General features: G+C 42.0%; 1 protein-coding gene and 1 long non-coding RNA gene across 6 annotated transcripts in view; one reads left to right on the top strand and one right to left on the bottom strand.

The window, feature by feature from the left end:
• Positions 1–405: 405 nt before the first annotated feature.
• On the bottom strand, positions 406–3,291 carry LOC128440699 (uncharacterized). Its single transcript, XR_008338560.1, has 2 exons — positions 3,153–3,291; positions 406–2,408 (listed from the first exon to the last, which is right to left on the bottom strand). It is a non-coding gene; the product is annotated as an uncharacterized LOC128440699 (long non-coding RNA).
• Positions 3,292–5,103: 1,812 nt separating this feature from the next.
• The window catches only part of dagla (diacylglycerol lipase, alpha), a 38,991-nt gene continuing 31,145 nt past the window's right edge, over positions 5,104–12,949 (top strand). For 2 of the 5 annotated variants that reach the window (XM_053422703.1, XM_053422696.1), the window contains exon 1: positions 5,105–5,990. The gene's annotated coding sequence lies outside the window, so the exon portion shown is untranslated. Of the gene's footprint in view, positions 5,991–11,983; positions 12,284–12,949 lie in introns of those variants that run through there. The other 3 variants (XM_053422679.1, XM_053422712.1, XM_053422687.1) reach the window with 3 other exon arrangements.

Genomic DNA, 12,949 nt, shown 5'->3' with positions numbered 1-12,949 from the left:
CAAGTTTTCATTTGACAGTGGATGATTATGATTATTGTGCATACTTCTTTATCTGTTGTAAAATGCAAAGTCTGTATCACCAAGAAAAGCCTGGAGTTTTGAAGATTGCTCTTTCTTGTTTATGTAAAACTTATAGAATATTCTTTGTGACATCCGACAGTAAATTTTAATATTGTCATTTAAAATGAGACTGCTCTGTATTCCAATATGTGAAATGTAGATTTGATAAACCACAGAATACATACATTGTAATAGCTTTAAGATTAAGATATAGAGTATATCATTATTATTATTATTATATTGTCTGACACTGTAAAGGAATTTAAAATAACTCAAATGAATGACTGAATGACAACCAGATAACTTAAAAATAAAGACAACACTTGTTATTGAGGAAACACTCACTTGGGCTGGTTCACTGCCTTTAATAAAGTTTGGATTACAGCCTCCTTCTTTTTTACATTAGTGGTTTGGGGGCAGAGGGGGAGTGTGCAAAAGGAAAATATTAGAAATATATCAAAAATATACCATAATCATTATCATCATTACCATCATCAACAGCATCACCATCATTACCATCAGCAGCATCATACATCATACTCATCTACAATATTCTACATCATCATTGAACTTGCTACAGCACAGGTGCTAAATGATGAGTCCTATCTGAATTATTGCATTTATACGCTGTTGAATTTATGAAAATAGGGTTTTTCTTTTTTTTGGTACACTGTATTGTACACTAGTGAAGTTTGTTTCGGTGTTGGCATACTATCTTTTGGATGTGTCTGGGGTGTTGACTGTGGTGAATGTGGTATGTTTGTAGAATATATGTGGTTCCCTTACAACTAAAATCAGGTAAGGATATTTGCTTGAATTGTCTTGTAACCATCTACTTATGCAGCAGAAGATTCCCCATGAACTTTACATGTGAGTGGACAATAGTGTTTACAGATGTGCAGGCAAGTGGACGCAGTAGGAAAACTGTGACTACTTGATATTTTCTTTTGAGTAGACTGTACAACAGTAGTTAATCTACACTTCTCTGACATTTTTAAAGTTGTAGGATACGTTCATCTCATGAAAGTTGTACCTTGGTATTAATGAGGTTTTGAAATCAAGATTATTTTCCTAAAGCCACACTAGGGGAGAACAGTGAAAACAGAAACAACTCCCATGTTGACAGCAGGTTTAAATCCTGATACCTCAACATGAATGGCTGCTACAGCTAAGTATCTACTGTGAGATGTTTACATATTGAACCAGCACAACTGTGGCTATTGTGTAAGACATAAAAGGTTATTGATTTCAGACATTACAGTAAACTCAAACGGTTTCTTATTCTACAGCAAGACTAACTCCACCATTCTTTCGTGCCACATACTGTACTTGTTATAATATATCCAACAACTCCCTATATCCACTTCTTATACCACTGCATGCTTATATATAATAGTTATTTCTTTAAATTGCAGTGGGCCATTCTCCATTTACATTTTTTGGGGATATGCAGGAACATTGTCTTTCGCCAAATATTCTGAAGAAAGAGTTAGGCACTGATTTAGCCACAATGGATATTCCCAGTTGTTTCATGGTTGTTTTTTCTCTCTGTCTCTCATCGATCAACTCTGATGGTCAGAATTAATATCTGAGAGTTCCAACAGTTTTTCATGATCTTTTACCAAAGTTAACCAAGTTCATTTCTGGTGCAAGAAGATTAGACGATTATATCAATATTTGTCTAAACAGGATTAAACAAGATAAAGCAGTTGCATAAGCTACCTGTAGAGAGTTTTTGTTCTTTAGCTCAATACAGTGTGACTTTTATTCTTAAGAAATTAATAATTACAGTTCAGATGCAGATTTGAAGCAATGTCATGCATATGCTATATCAAACTATGCTCCATATACAGCCTTGATCAAACTTGAATTGTTCGATTCACTACGATTGAAAGCAGGCCAAGAAAGGAAAAAATATGTAATTTGCACAGTGGCTCCCCATCCCCCATATGTACCATGTAGTCTGTGAACCATCAACAACACTAATTTCTCCTCGCCAGTAGCAGCGCTCCCAGCAAGATGGCTGCTGCAGCAATGACGGCACCACCGATGAGAAAGGGTTTCAGGTGTTCCAGAGTGTCTGTGCCAGAGGCCGCACCCTCATCACCTGCTGCTGCGGCGTCAGCCTCTGGTGCTCCATCCTGAGCAGGAGGAAGCTCAGGCTCAGGCTCGGGGGCTGCAGGTGCAGGTGCTGGGTCGGCCTTGCGGACTGGTGCTGGCTCCTTCTTCTCGGCTTTAGATGCTGCCTTGGGCGCTGGAGCTGCGGACTTGGCCTTGGCTTCCATGGACTTGGGGACAAAGATGGGGTCTGGTCTGTCTTTATATAAGGTCAGCGCTGTGCTGCTTCACTGAGGAAAAACAGCAAAAAAAACAAAACCAGATTATCCTTCTAAATTAAGCTCAGACATTATGTTTTCTGCTCCATCGGGTATAAAGGCACTGACATGTGAGAGTGCCCTGAGGATCCATGTATTCATTGTACAGCAGTGAAGCCCTCATGTGGCAGTTGGGCCTTAAATGTGACCTTGGAAAAAGATGACATTGATGGGAACATTCCGACGCTCAGAAGGACAGAGAATTGTTTATTTCGGTCACAGCTGCTGTGACATAATCCTCGCCTGAATACCTAATGTAACAGCAGCTTCCTGTGTAAAGCATTTCACGAGACAAGCTTTTAGTTTTGTAATAGAGCAAATGAAAGTGGTGCTGTCTCTGCAGAGCCGATTCACAGTCTCGGAATGAATCTCTATTTCTGTGACCCCGACAAGAATCTAATCCAGATGCAGTAACAGAAAGAATGAATCTCTTCCCTGTGTTGATCTGTGCTCTCCCTCTTTAAAAGTGCATGAGTCATTTGAGCTAAAAATGGAGCACAAGATGGAGGAGAGAATTAAGGACAACAGTGACTGCGATGTAGGAAATCAGTGAACATGCAAATTGGGAAGAAATAAAGGGGAATGCATACTTCTAAAATCCAATGAACACATCACAGCAGTTTGCACTGTACCGTATGTAGGTTGGACACATCTTTACAAAAATGTTTCCTTAAATCCTGCAGTGACGTGATGAGAGAAAAGATGGAGATAACGTACCTCTCCAACAGCTTCTGTAGAGATCACAGGAATAACAGATGGCGACGGAACCACCAGAGTCTGGGAGTCAGGATGTCCTTAATATAAGAAAATGAGAGAACGCAGAGAGATGGAGGACACTGAAAGTAGGAGGGATGAGAGGGAGAGGGAGCGGAGGAGAGACTAGGATGTACCATCTAGTCCTGAAAATAGGGGTAGCCAATCCTCTGTGTACATCCTGGGCTTTGGAATCTTTTTAAGACATTCTTTATCCAGTTTATGGCTGTATAAGGGTTATTAATGAGTAGAGACTTGTGCTTGATTGTCTCTGCATTTGTCAGATACAATACACATCAGATCTTGTTTAAGTGCATGTGACATTTTAAATGTTTTCCTGCTTTGGCTCAATCATATTTGATATCAAGATAAAAAATTGCTAAAGGTATAGTGCTGACTGTCACATTTGTTATGTTTGAGGCAGTTTTTCTCCAGCTTATTGTCTCCATAAGAATCTATGGATTATTTTCCAATGGAAAGTGTTGGAGCACAGAGCCAACATAGCAAATATCCTACATTATACACACAGGCGGTAACCAGACTGCTTAGTTCAAAGACTAATTCTGAGTCAGTAATTTACTCGTGTAATTTCATTACAAGATCTTGAGTATACATTTACTGTGGGTAACCACATTAGTTTCTCTCTCGCACGATCAATCCATTAATTTTCTTTAACCTGCTCATCCTGTGGAGGCGGGATCCTGTTCACTATGAACAAGTGCTCTGTTTAATATTCCTGGAAAAAAACAGGGACATTAACACTGATTGACAGATGGCACTCTAACAGACAGAGACAGTATAGAGATCACAAATGCAATAATAATAATAAAGTCAGACAATTCTGAAATTATAAGGGCAGGTGATCAAATTAATCATGTTGCTTTCGTGTTAAGAGGAATCATCTTGCATTTGCCACAGTCTGAGTTAATATGAAGAAAGGTTACTTTTCATATAATCTGAACAATGTCTTTTTTCAAGATTCTAAATTAATCTTATGATCCACGCAGACTATGTACAATTTACATTGCATATAGATCATGAATGTAATTAGTTGTCGATGTAGGTATGACAGCCCCCCCCCCATGAGATTTTTAAGATGAGACAAATTGTGATCTGTGAATAGGGGTTAAACAAATAAAACGTGATTTATTGATTGGTTGATTACAGCCTTTATTTCCTCAAACACAATTTAATGTACAAAATAAAACCTGTTGCAATAGACAAAACCCCGAGGTCAGCAGTGTTGACAGCAGGCTGATCATGTTTTTTACTCCTCATTCATTCTATCTCTTCAGTCGCATAGTGGCTGCTCGTGCTTGTTCTGCTGCTGCTGACAGAACAAGATACTACACGTTTTTCCATGTGTGAATTTTCTGACGTGACACCGATCCACGCCCAGTGTACCTCCAGCCAAAGAGAGGCGCTGTGTCAAGATAGTGATCGGCGAATTGTGAACCTTTCAAATGCGTCCCGGTTTTCACGTTAAAGACGCTGTCAAATCATGTCAGATGTTAATTAACCCATGTTTACAAAGTCACCGGAAACCAAACATAAAGCCCATTTTGATGTTGTATAGATGCAATGTGCAGAAAGTGGTGTTTCCAACGAAATAAATCAATTCACAACGATGGTCGCAGGCTGGAGATGTCGTGACGCATTAATTCAGTAAACGTAGCTCTCTAAAACATAATATGATTTGCGTCTGTTACGCATATTCGTGTTAATATAACGTTTATTAACGATCCTTAAAAAAAATCCGCGTTTGTTGTCCGCACAAACAGGGGCGTGTTCCGTCGCCGTGGTAACCTACGTTCCTTTTGGGGTATTCCGCTAAACTGCGCATGCGCAGGTCCACCACTTTTGCCATCACGTCACATTACCGCCTTTAAATAAAAAATGAAGCTACATTCAGCGACATGCAACCCTCCGTGATAATGTAATGATAAGCTGATGGCCGATAAGAGAGTGTGTCAGCCCCACGCGGCTCCCCGGGGTCTCTGCGGGTGAGCGGACAAAGGGGAGCGGCAGCCTCTCGACAAACACTGCGCTCTCTGGCCGTGATTCCCTGATATTCACACACCACCGGTGGCGCCCTTTTCTCCGCAGGACCCTCGGTCCTCCGTGGACAACCCTCCCGCCCGTCAGGTGTACGTAAACAATACGGGTTTGACGCTGCCAGACGCGGAAGGGTAACATCCACCTCGTACGAGTTTTTTCCCCCCTGTGGAAGAAATGTCCGCGGGGAGGGGCCAGCTTCCCGTGAAATGCCACCTCCGTGTAGCCGCTCTGCGCGCCGGGGTTCGGGAGTTGTCCGGCTGAGGGCTCACTCTTCAAGCCAGTGACCGCCGCGAAGGAGGCTCGCCTCGTCCGGTCAAACACACCGAGGGGAGCTATCATCTATCTGCCGCGTATAGGAACCATCATGCCCGAGCGGCTCCGACGGGACAGCGCGAGGCTGTCAGTGGAGCACCGCGGCTGACGACGTGTTGCAGCGAAGCGGAGAAATCGGGAGCCTCCAGCGGTTTGACAACCGACCGTGTGTCGTCCTCGATAACCGCTCCGCACCGGGCTCGCCTGTCACCCGGCGGACGACCGAGAAGGATACAACCGGGCTGAGTCCGTCCACACCCGCCTGCTGGAATGACGTCCGCCCGGTTCTTTTGATTTCCAGCGGTGAGACATTAAATGAACCCCCTCGCCTCGACACGGACTCGGGGCTGAGGCGGGTCGGCAGTCGGAGGGATATGGGAGAGCGAGCGGAACAGATGCAGTGGGTCTCAGCGAGGCATCGTCAAAATACAGGTGAGCGGCAGAGACCGGCTGAGATTTAGCGACCTGGCTGATAGAAAATGGGGGGAAAAAACGCCTTCAGCTGTGTGCACATGCAGGGGGAGCCGAGCCGAGCCAGGACAGTGGGACCCGGCTCTTTCAGCTCGTGCTGTAGTGATGTTTCACACACATTCCTCTTAGGCCACATTCTCCGGTGGCTAGGCCCGCAGGATGCCACCTTAAGCAGCTGTCCCGATTAAATGAGATTAGACAATACGCTGCTGCTGCTCATCGACTTGTAGGAATCACATGTTCGGATGCTGCTGCTGCACATGTTAGCACACAGGGCTGCAGGGAGCCGGGGCTGCACTGGGGCTTCTTATTATGTCACAGGGAGAATAGACTGTACCGTATGTCAGGACTAGTGACAGATGTCAGAAGGCACAAAGTGATGTTTAACTCGGTAAAGGATGACTGACCTCTGCTTATTGATCAGTCTGCGGGTCTCTGCCTGATCAACGAGACGAACCAAAATCGTACATACAGGATCACATTATACACTGTCCAGACTTGGGTGCTGTAAGTCAGGCAGGAGGTGACACGCATCCCCCCTTTCAAACCAGGGACCTGGCGCAGCGACGACAGGAGGAATGTGACACCTGTTTATCACCCACGCTGAGAACATTTCCCTGATAATTTGTTCACAACTTCCAGCGGTGAACACTCTAGTGTCAAACCGCAAATGTGCGATGTTTGAGCAGAGATGGCTGCAGGTGACATTGGGAGTGATGGGATGAATACGCATCTGAGGGGTGTGAGGAATACCTTTTTTTTGTGGTTCTATGATATGACACCAGATGAGTTTGTCACGTGCAAGAAGGGCTGGTGCGTTTGACACACACAGATAAGAATGAGACAGCTTGTACAATTTGTATATTCATTTTAGATTGGATTCTACGGTGTCCTGACTCTTATGATAATAACTCATTTCATTTCCATAGCGAATGTTACAGTGCTTGAAGAAGCCTTGCATAGGTTAAAAAATCCAAATAAATGCAAATAACTACACATATTAACTGCATGTTATAAGCGCACGTTGAAAGCAGTTTTGAGTAGGTGCTTGGTCCTCAGAGGAAATAACAGGATGTGCAGACAAGCCTTTAATATGTCACATATTCGATCAAAGTTTAACATCATAGAATAGATATTAAATTACAGTAAGTAATCGTGTCCTGCACCTTTCAACCCAAACCCCCTCATCTGTATTTAGAATCTGTAGTTCAATAAACATTGTTAAAATTATTTAATGTAATTTTTAAATTGTTGAAGTCATGGTGTACATCACTCTTTCTTTGGCTTCTGAAAAAACACTGACCAGCCTCATGTTTAGTATGGACAGGTGGACGAAAACGTGAAACTGGGTTTTGGTGTTTCAGCGGTGACTAATATTTAGGAAACCATTGCCACTGAGATCCAGTTGAATTTGTTGCAAGCAAGGACAGGCCTAGCTTTGCACACCAGTGTTTACACCTGCTTCACTGGTTTCTCTCTAAGCTTCATCCCCAGTGGAAACCAAGTACCTCCGGTGAGTTCTGGCAGATATGTTGGCTCTTTGTTTTCCCCAGTCAGGGTGTGAGAGAGTCTCTCATACGTCACCTACTTATGTGCCAGAAAACTGGTTTCTCTTTGCCACTGCACACTTAATGAATTATTATAATTTAGCAGGATGCAATGACGGTGTTTAGGTCTTTACTGATTGCAAAGACATTTCCACTGCTTTTGCATGAGGCAGCAGCAGAGAAGTATTTTTTGCAGTGATGAGGGAAGATATGTAGACATTTGCTGTGTTCCAGTGTTGCTTTTAAAGAAATTTTTGATTTCTCACATTTGCACATTTTATAATTCAGACAAGGCTTCATACAGCAAATTAATATATTTTATGGAGTCTGTATGAATCATGGATGGTTAAATGAGATCAATAATTGCAAGTATGTATAGTACAGGGTTTAATGGAACAGTTAATGACTATAACGTGATATTTGTGTGAAGTATAACACAACCACCCTATGATCCGAAAACTTGTTGATCTGCCATCAAATACTTCTTCTATCAAAATCTGGTGAGTTATGAAGTTTTCTTTAATTAATTGTCTTCTTTCTTTTTAGGCTTCATTATATATGTCATGTGCATGTTATTGCATAAAAAAAGCCAAATTTATATTTACATCTATGTACTTGCATACACCCAGTATAAAAAGAACATTAAAAGTAGAAGATATATAGACTCGCACTGGACATAAATTTGGCATCAAAAGTCGTAGGCTTATAAAATCAGTTCACGCTCCTCTTTATCGTCACGATTGCAGCTCACACGTTCTGGAGGTGAGTGCCTGTGAGAGGAGAATATTGTTTTTAGGATGTTTAAACAAAACCACCAAAACATTTGATCACATTCATTTACGTAAATACATAATTACATATATCTCACATCAGCAAAACTGATATGGGTTATGAGGGGAAACATATTTACATTATCTCCAAATATGTACTTAAGATACAGAGCTAACTGTATTTTGAAAACTCATTTTGTTGTTTGCACAGAGAATATTTCAGTTAAACTGTATCATATGAAACATGTTGATTGGAAAACAGATGATTCTTTGAAGAGAGCTGAAAGTGGATTATACTCAAAGCAGTAACGTACAGTTCTTCATAACATCATTTGGAAAAATTGGAAGCAAGTTCCTGTAACATACTTGGTTTTATACTTCTCTGACAGTTCTTGAAATGCAAGTTGATGAGAGATTAACTGGTAAACATGTTCAAATTTGCAGCTGCTAACAACTGTTGGTAATATCTGACTGCGATTTATTTGGATTTATCTTCCCTGTGTTTTCTGGAGATGAAGATACTACAGCATGCATCTTAATTTTATGCATCATGAGAGGGATGATCCAGATAAGCCACCAGTAAAAGGTGTGAGAGGTCTCTCTCTGACATTATCTGTGTGAGAGTATTGATGAGCTGACAGTTTCTTTGCAGGGAGCTGTTTGTGTGTGTCCACTTCTGAACACGTATGGCTGAATCGATAAGCTGCAGAACGGAAGTTATGTGATTCAGCATCGAAGCCATTTACAGACGACGGTTCAATACAAGTGTGTGTGAAAAAGGCCAGTTTAAACTACTGCTATACATTCAGCACACTGACAATCTATGGCTGCAGTGGTGTGTTGCTGCTGCAGTTATTTTCAGTATCTGACCAGATACGATGAATAGATTTTGTGTTTAGGTTTGTGGCATCAAGACAGGTTTCAGAACACATGTTAACCCCTCAACAACACAAACCGAAACATTCCTGTACGCGCACAAACACACATCTAAACTGCGGTGCACATACTATCACATCAATTGAAAGAAGAGAAAATTGAGTGGGAAGAGGTGAAAGGGATTGAGTGGGTGGCAGTGGGAGAAAAAGATGGAGAAAGAGGCAGAGGGAGAGTAGGAGTGAGTGGCACATGGCTTTCAGTCTAAAAAAAGACGAGCAACGCGAAACCTAAACCAGAATCTGGATTAGCAAGATAAGGAAGAGGAGGGGGACTGGGGAGGGCTACTGGAGGAAAATGTAGGTTTCCTCTGCACCGAAAATGGTGCAGATGCACACACTCGATCTCATAAATGTCCTCTAATATGAATACTGAATGAGTGTGTGGGTAGAGGGAGAAGAGAAGAGAGCATGAGGACAGGGAAACGGAGGATGAGAAAGGCAGAGGGTGTGATGGAGAGAGGATAGGGTGAGATTCTTCAGGACGCACAGAATGCTGCCGTGTAGTGTGACAGAATCGGGAGAGACAGGATCATTACAGGCAGCAGGAGCAGAGCCAGGGATGTGACAAGTGCTGGAGAGAATCTGGATCTGAGCAGAATGTAACTGTGACCCAGGCAGAAAAAGAGAGACTGGAGCAGATGGAGGTATGACAGAGAGCAGAGGAGACAGGGATCTGGGACCGAGCTGCTGTCGGGCCATCATGACAACCCAGTGTGACCTCAGCATTTTCTGTCGCCCGTTTGTTCAGGATCATGCTCAACACCTCACTACGTGTCAGGTCTACGTCCTCCCATCACTGTCCCACCGGAGCAAATGTTTTTCCTTTCTTGCAGATTCCTATTGATTCTGTTGCCATTACAAGAGCTACCTTCAGAGCAGTTAAGACACTGTATACCTGAATGTGTGCCAAGCTTCCATTTAATTAAAGTTCACCAACTAGGGGAGCAATAGTCGAAATGGACTTTAAACAAACTTCCACAGTCATTTCTCATGACATTTTCGTGAGCCAATCCTAAGCATGGGAATTTAGTGTATGCCCTGTTAATGTAGACACTATGATGCCTCCCAAAAAGTGAAGCCAAAGCGTCTTGATTTTTATCAAAGATGGTCATTTTAGGTAGTTATTAATATACATACTGATTTATGTTAATATTTCCGGTAACATTGGCTTGAATTTGTTATTTGATGTTCTGTGTGAAACCATTTGAGTGACGGCTGAGATTGACCCAGTATTGGTTGAGCAGGTATATCGACGGGACCTTGTCACTGCGGCTCCATCTCCTATTCGCTACTCTGCAGACTCTGGTTCCAATTAAGATGGCAGCGTTCATACTCAGAATATTTTAGTGGGAGGAATTGCAGATGTGTTGTAAACCTTTTATATAGTCTATGTGCCCAACGCACATTCCTCCACATCACCAAAGCCACAACTGAGCATATAGACAATATGGTAATCAAGACATTGTCCCGTGAATGTACAATATAGATATTCTCAGCTATTTTAAAACATGAATTCGTATTTCAACAAACAAATATGCTATGTGAGTATTCACATCTCGTCGATTAGCAGAGGACAACCAGACTTGCTGCAGAAATGAAATGCTGCAGTGAATGTCAGGTCCATGATGTTTTACATTTGATTCAGTGTGAGCTGAACTCTATTCATTTGTTTTTAGACACACCTTTGTTAACATAGATTATCTACTCAGAATTCCTGCAGTATGAATCCTGTTGAGCACTGTCATGCTAAAGCAGGGGTGTCCAAACTACGGCCCGCGGGCCATCTGCGGCCCGCCATCCATTTTAAATTGGCCCGCCTCAAAAAAAAAACAATTACAAAAAAATTTAATAAAAAAAAAAAAAAAAAATTATAATTTTTTTATTTCAAACTAACAATTTAGTAGTACTTTAATGGCACTTACTTATAGCACTTTGTAGTTTAGCTCTATTTTTGAATATATTGTACTTTCTTGATTCTTGTTGTTCTGGGTTTGTACCCTTGAATGCACTTATTGTAAGTTGCTTTGGATAAAAGCGTCAGCTAAATGAAAGGTAATGTGATGGACTATGGCCCACTGTATTGCAGCTGTCCCCCCCCCCCAATTGTCAACAGTCCGCTCCAGGACAGGGGGGCGTGGTGCCGTGAGTGGCCCGGACCTTCGTATTTTTTTCTATATGTGGCCCTCGGGATAAAAAGTTTGGACACCCCTGTGCTAAAGGTATTACCAGAGATGCAATCCTGCTTTTACTGATAATTAAAAGTCCAAAAGTGTTTGGTGTCTTCATCAGAGCAGAGCATTTTGTATAAACTCTAAAGAATTTAATTTGGTAATACTGTTCTATATTTGTTTGTTCAAAAATAAAAATACACAGCAAATTGAAATATGCAAAACACATTGCTACTCCAGTACAGCCTCCCTGGTTTTAAGACACTCAGGCAGCAGGTTCATAGACAACATCAACACTAATAAACCCATCCCTCTGGCTTCATCTACACCTGGCATCCACACTACTTAATACTTTTTTCAGACTAAAACATTTCCAAAAGTCTCACTTGGTGCCTTGGCAAGTCTGAAGTTGACAAATGACTAAGATGCAGTAACATATTAATCAGAGGTAACAACAGGTCATTGTAATTCTCTGTGCTGACAATGGGCTAGTACTTCGCCACTGTTTGTGTTCAAACCAGTTTGTAACATTTGCTCTCAACTGTGGTTGTGTGGGGAGATGATTATTAGGCAAAGTAAATATTCCTCTTGAGCTTCATTACAATAGTAGTAGATGAAACGGTAACATGGGGACTAAAGCGATAGAGAACAAGGCTTTAACCAAGAGGTTAAACTGTGGCCGTCTTGGCTTGATGCTGCAGATTGAGTGAGAGGGAAGAGTAGGAAACTGGAAGACCTGTATACTAGATCAAAATGGTTCACATAAAACCAGGGCTACAGCAGTGAGTTCAGATGGGACTTGAGTCTACTCTGTGTCTGTGGCTACCTCAGGAGGTATGTATTAATATAGTGACAATGTTCTGCGTTCCCTTTTGAGCACTGAGAGCAGGTGAGTTTGAACTTTTATTACCTTTTTCAAGCAGCTAGTGAGTGCACTGCCTTGTAGACTGGCCTGTTTGCTTGGTCTGTGGTAATGCTGCTTACAGCTTTCTTTCTGAAACTGTAAATGTGACCTGCAGTGACTGAGCCAGGACAAGTAAAGACCAGCTGCTAGACTCAGCCTCAAACCGGGCCACCGCTGCTCCACAAAGTGCTGCTCGCCTGTATATTCAAATTCCGATCATTCTCACCTCAGTATGCAAATGCCCAACCTGGAGAATCAGTTGTCGTTGTGTTGGTGTGAAAGGTCCCAGCCACCGCTGCAACAGGGCACTGGTCAAAATGTATTCATATCGAACATATTGCATGTCCAAATTGCACCAATTTAGATACTGTGTTTCCTTGGGCCCTTAACAGTACACATGCCAAGTGTGAAGCAGATAAAATGAAATGATGGTTATCAAGATACATACGAGCTACAGACAGATGGTGAAAATATGTGATTGAACAGAAAAACTAGATTATAGTCCATGTAGAAGATGCATCAGACAGTTTAAAAGATGCTGGCCCTCATGCCTGTGCCCTGTTTGTTTCAATAAGTCCATGTCAAAGACAAAAGCC

Source organism: Pleuronectes platessa, chromosome 1 (genome assembly GCF_947347685.1).
Source record: "Pleuronectes platessa chromosome 1, fPlePla1.1, whole genome shotgun sequence".
Taxonomy (NCBI): Eukaryota; Metazoa; Chordata; class Actinopteri; order Pleuronectiformes; family Pleuronectidae; genus Pleuronectes; species Pleuronectes platessa.
Note: the sequence above shows the minus strand (reverse complement) of the source record. Positions and strands in the feature narration are given on the sequence as shown.